Genomic DNA, 6,347 nt, shown 5'->3' with positions numbered 1-6,347 from the left:
TCCATTTTCTCTCTCATCTGAAAGTCAATAATCTCCGTTTTTCATCACCGAATTTGTTTTCTTTTAAACCAACTACTTTAGGCCTCAGGTTAAAAAAATTACTCTGGGTGTGAATCACAATTTTATTTCATGTCTTCCAAGCAGGTCATAACTTGCCCCTCCAACAATACTATCCCCATCTCTTCCCCAGAAATTCCTTCAGGGAAAACTGGCATCATTCTTGCATTTGTTAGTCTTTGGTTGTATTTTCTCCCCGGAAGAAGGATGAAGTCATCTGGTTAAACAGGTTTATTTCTTCCCAGTCAAGAAGAAACAGGCCAGCCCTAGGATAGCCACTGTGAGCTGTGGTCATTTGCAAACCTGTCATTGAGTATGCCACTTACGAAACTAAAGCAGAAGGCACGAGAAATGTTGCCACAATCTACTCACCTTTTCAGTGATGGAAGCAAGTAGAAGGACTGTGAAGCTTTAAATGCTTAACTTCAACAATCCACTGGCATTCGTGGAGTTCACCATTTGCACGAGGGCCCTCTGAGGATAGGAAAGTTAGCATAAAGCAGAATATCTCATGATATATTTTTTTGAAGTGTAAGCTGTAAGCCAGTCCATTACAACCTGTGCACCTAAGCTGTTTTACTCTCTTTGGTCTCTGCCTAAGCAGTAACAGTCCAGACCATACTGAAAGATTGGCAGTGATACAGAAGATAGTTAGGAGGTACCATACCTTTCGAAAAGCTATGATTTAGCCATGTGGAATCCACCCTGTCTCTGATAGGGAGCTTGCAAGCTTTGGCATGTCTTCCTGTGCTGTTCTGCCAGCCTCCACACATTATATTTTGAAAGCACTTCCTCCAACTGCCGCTGAATTGGCAGGGTGGACCTCCTGTGGATCAGTTTTTCCATTCTCTCAGTCCTGCTTAGGCACGGTGTTCTGTTGTCTGTCAACTTTCTACTCTAGACCAGGCCCTGCTCTTGGCCTGCTAGAAACCTGGGAGCTGTTGGAAAGGAGAGAGCCCTGTTAATGGTGCATACCGGACAGTCAGACATCCGAGCCTTCCCCACCTCTCCCGCCACACACCGCTGGCTTTAGACCAGCAATAAGCAGGGGCCGAGCAGAGGGTATGTGATCATTTGGTTTGTTTAAACCAGATTCTTTTACCGAATGTTCACTGGTCTCCTTACAAATCCTGTGCACATGTGATGTGTACCCAGAATCCTTCTTGGTCCTCATTAAACCCAAGGATCATCCCTCTAGACCCAGTCCAGAACTATCAGTGACATCTCATGAGCTGTCCTTTTGATACATTCCAGCAGAAGAATATTATTTGAATCAACTTCCAAATAAAAAGTGAAATCAACAGTTGTTTAGTGAGCACAGGCTCTTTGCCAGCACCACCTAGAATACTCAAGATGGCACAAATGTGGTATAAGCCATGATCCTTGCTCTCAAGGTACTTAAAATCCTATTAAGAAGAAAAGACCACCACCAGAGCCACGAGAGAAAAACAAGTAGTAATGAATTAAATAGTATGGTAAAATTCGTAGTAATATGGATGATAGGAGTGCCAAGAAAGAAAAGATATGAGTGAGATGGAAGTGTTGGGGACATGCTTCATGAAGGAGGTTGACCTCAAAAGATGAATTGATAGGACTTTGCTTTGTAGGCAAAGTCAGGAAGTAGGAAAACTGAATGCATCATAATGAAAGGCTTTGATGTTTTCAAAGGACGATTGAATAGGAAGTGTCTTTTGCCAAAGAACACATTTATAATAATAAAAGTAAGTTATCATTTAATGAGAGCCTACTATCCTGCAAGTACATCGTATAATGTCATATATGAGATAATGTATAATGGCATTTAATCTACACAGTAAACCCTGATACCATTATTAACCTCATTTGAAGGATAAAGAAACTAAACTTTAAAGTAGCTAAGTAGTTTGTTCAACATCACAGTAGGCAGTGGTGCCAAGAACACAAGCCTTCTGGCTCCAGAACCAAGACCTTGACCCAGACCTCATGCTGTATTATTATCACTCACAAAGGACAATGCTTGAACTCTGGTCACAAAAGTCCAGTCAGAGCCCATGTTGTTCAAGGTTCCTAAAACTTCCACCCTTAAAGAATAATAGTTTAGAGAACCATGATAGCAAAATCTACCTGAGGAGAACACCAAACTCATCGGGTCATGTAATTTTCATAGTAAATGGACTGTAGGGCCCTACTGGTGAAGAACATGGATGCTGGGGCCTGTAAGGTTTTGGTCTTCTCACTATAGTCCAGAGCAGTCCCAGAATTTACAACCTCGCCTTATGTTATTGGCAATCAAGAAAATCCCATGAGTTGCATAGGAACAACACCTACTTAAGACTTTACAGATTCTTTAGTCTGCCTTAGAACAGATGCAAATATTTCAGGCCCCCCTACTTATGATTAGGCCCAACCTGGACGTCTCAAGCTGTTCTACTGTGGGGAAGGGCTCCTGGATCACCCCATACCTAGTCTATCTTTGACATAAACATTGACAAAGCCCCCCCACGGATCCATGTGAGTGTTCTCTTAATGGCCAAGACTGAGTAATTTATTTCTTTATTCAACTACTATTTATTGAGTACCTACTATGTGATAATCTCTGTTCTGCCAAGTGGTATCAGAAAAGAGTTCTTTCTTCTTTTTTCCACTTTTGTCCTTCCTCATACTCATCCCTAGTGAGGAGCGGGATATGTTGCTTAACCTAATAACATTAAAGTTATGTTGTGAAAAGTGCTCAGTATTACTGAGAAAAGATTGTTGGTATACAGTAGTTGCAGTCTATCAACTACAGGGCTATTTCTTAGTTTTCCTAAAAAAAAAAAAAAAAAATGTTTCCCATTGGCCTTTTTGAAGTTCACTCCCTCAGCTCCTCCCAGTTTTTTAAAATCTTATTCCTATAATAAATCTCTGATTTGATAACATTCATGGTGGTTCTGCTTCTCTGGGTGAGCCCCAATTAATAGAGTTCCATACGAAAAATGCATGGAAGCATCTGGATCAGTGATAGAGGCAGATCCACTTCCTGCCTGTTCAGGCAATGTGAACACTGGGGCAGAGAAAAGGCTTTTTCAAGCAAGTGTGTGTTTGTCTATATTATATAAAAGCCCAGGCCAAGTAGTGGAGTATCTACTGTCTATCTTAGCGGTGAAGATAAGCCACAGGAGGAAAGTATTCAACATAATTTGCAAATAAGGATATGTTAGAATTGTGTTCTCATGTGTTCTTGCCCTCCCCCAAAGCTAAGCACTTACATTAACATCACAGAATGGGGAAATAATGGAGAAATTGAGGAGATTTGTGTGCATGATTCCTCTTTTTCCTTTTAATAATAAACTAATTCCAATATTTAAATTAGACTGAAACCAGTATTTATTAGGAACCTCTTTTGCTAACCTCTGGCTACACCTTGTCAAAGCTGAGCAAGGGGGAATGAACAAAATATGAATCTGGCTCTCTAAGAACTTACAAACAGTGAACAAATGTCTCAAATGTACATTAGTTTAATGAAAGATAGAAGATTTTAAAGATTGCTATGAGAAAAGTTCAAATATAGATAAATAGGAGCTTAGAACCAAAGAGATTGCTTCTGGTATGTTTCCGGGGTTAAGGAGTACTTTTGTATTTGAACAGAGCCATGAAAATCTAATAATATGTTATTCATTCAACAAATACTTTATTTATTTAAATGTTTTATTTAAGGTCCTTTTACACCAACACATAATCATACCTTACCTAAATGCATAAATACTATAATAGCACCAAACCTGAAGCTATGACTTGGAAACCAGAACCTTTATTTAGAGGAAGAGGTGTTAGAAAATGAAATAAGTGAAGGCAAGGTGATGTTCATCCTAGTAAACCACCCTTTGGAGAAGGCCATCAAGGTGTTATAACCTCGAAGCTTCATGATGGTTGCAGGTAGAGAGAGGTAGTTCTCTCTCTCTCTCTCTCTCTCTTTTTTTTTTTTTTGGTAAAAAATGCCTGCATTCTGGGGCTTGAGGCCCTATAAAGCTAGGAAAATAAAGACTCATGAGGAGAGGCAGTATCTCCTGGCAATGGACTAATCTACAACAACATTGCACTCACCACCAGTGAGTCTTGAAGGTCATAAAACCACACCTTAGTTCACACAACCACGTGATACCCAAGTGGAAGAAGATACTCCAGACCTTGAGGAAACAACTTGCCTAACAAAACAAGGACAACAGTGAGAGTCTGTTAGAAAGAGCTTCCTCTGTCAGACTGAGACAGCAGAAACAGAGCAGCTTCTGTTCAAAGGCCAGGGTCCCTTCGTGAGAGGACATGCTCACTGGGTGTTTGTTGGGGTTTGCTTTGTTTTGTTTTGTTTTCTTGCCTCTCCAATCTGGCTCCACTTCTTCAGGCTGAACCTGTTTGATCTCTGCCAGCAGCATCAGCAAGAGGTGGCTCTTTCCAGGCATCCCCCTGAGCACTCTGTATCATGACCCCCTCCTTACAGTAATGAAGCAAGTATCTACTACCTGCTCAGACTTCATCTAGGACCAGACAGGCTTACATCCTAGTCCTTCTTCTGTAGAAGTAGAACTGCTCTTCATGCAAAATGAAACTCTCAACAAGTCAAAACATAGCCTGTCTTAGATTTCCTGAGAGAATGAGTAGAATACTCAGGAAGGGGCAAGAACAGTGACAATCAAGTTGTTTATCTAGCCCTGCCAGAGCTGACAGGAGAAGTGAAGACCCTTTCATACAACAACCTCAGCCTCAGGTCTTGTCCCCAAAACCATCACTTGACAGAACTGTCCTATCAACAATGGGCTGAGTGCATGTGGCATTTATTAAATGAAACTATTTGTGAAAGTAATAGTGTATCTTAGATGCAGTCCTGTCCAGGGAATTAGAACAAAATAAAGTCAAGGACAAATCACAAGTGTTCAAGGACACTGCCATTTATGTGCTTCTGATGCTCTCTAGAATATTCTTCCAAGTCATTATGTGCTCTGAAGCAACTAACATCAAAACGAGAATACCGTCTTGACACCCTTGTTAATTGAATGCCTTAGAAATCCACTGTTGTAAAAAGACATACTCTAAAAAGATAAATGAAAAATCAGTTTAAATTTTCCTTATGTTTGTAAAGAATCAGATACTTTTATATGACTAGGAATTAAACAGAAAAAGAAGAGATATTCACAAACAAGAGCAATAGTTCTCAACTGGGGGCAATTTTGCCACACACGCCCCCTCCCCAGGTATATTTGGCAAGATTTGAAGACATTTTTGCTCATCACAACTGGGAGGAAGGGAGTTGGTACCGACATCTGGTGAATAGAGGCCAAGGATGCTTCTGAACCTCCTATAATGCACAAGACAGCCCCCTTCCCTAACAAATAATTATCTGGTCCAAAGTGCCAAGAGTTCTGAGATGGAGAAATCCTGTAGTAGAGCCACCAAAAATTATATTATTTTCAGCAACCATGAATTTTAAAGTATAGTTTAACAGTTCTAATCTAAGTTCATACTTTGAGCCTCTCCTCATCATCCCAAAGCCCTTGTTCCAACCATTGTATTGATAGATAATATATGAAAGAGAACATCAAAACACAAAACTATGCTTACAAATAAGATAAGCATCTTTGTGCAGCAGAACCAGACAGCAGTGTGAGTTGGATACAGGTTCAGTCAGGGGCAGCCAGGAGTGTTGTCCCTGTGCACAATAAAGTAGGTGGGGTATGCAACAAGTCTCGCTGCAGAGAAGCGTGTTGTGAAAATAAGTTGAGAAAAGCTGTTACATGCAGCTCTGTGAGGCTATGGCTTGTAGGAAGCTGGATAACCAGGAGATAAAGGAAACATATACAGACTCTTAACTGGGACTCGAGCCTAGCCACGCAGTGTTTAAGAATCTATGATATCCTTTTTTTTTTTTTGGTTTTATTTATTTATTTGACAGAGAGAGACAGTGAGAGAGGGAACACAAGCAGGAGGAGTGGGAGAGGGAGAAGCGGGCCTCCCGCCGAGTAGGGAGCCGAATGCGGGGCTCAATCCCAGGACCCCGGGACCACGACCCGAGCCGAAGGCAGACGCTTAAAGACTGAGCCACCCAGGTGCCCCTATGATATCCTTAATATTACCATGGGACAGGAACCTGAGCCATCAACGTAAGACCTGGTTCTGTGTTTCGGGTTAAGGAGCCAAAGGCAGTGACTGCAAAAGCACTAGACAGCAGTGAGTAGGCAGTAAATCTATACCTCAATTCCAACCACATGCAGAAATTAACACTGAGAAAATTAGTTAAAAAAAAAAAAAGCAGAGCATAAATGCACTCTGAATTAGTGATT

The sequence above is a fragment of the Callorhinus ursinus genome, unplaced genomic scaffold (genome assembly GCF_003265705.2).
Source record: "Callorhinus ursinus isolate GAN/ISIS: 27379988/994484 unplaced genomic scaffold, GSC_fseal_2.0 scaffold9, whole genome shotgun sequence".
In the NCBI taxonomy this organism is placed as follows: domain Eukaryota; kingdom Metazoa; phylum Chordata; class Mammalia; order Carnivora; family Otariidae; genus Callorhinus; species Callorhinus ursinus.
Note: the sequence above shows the minus strand (reverse complement) of the source record.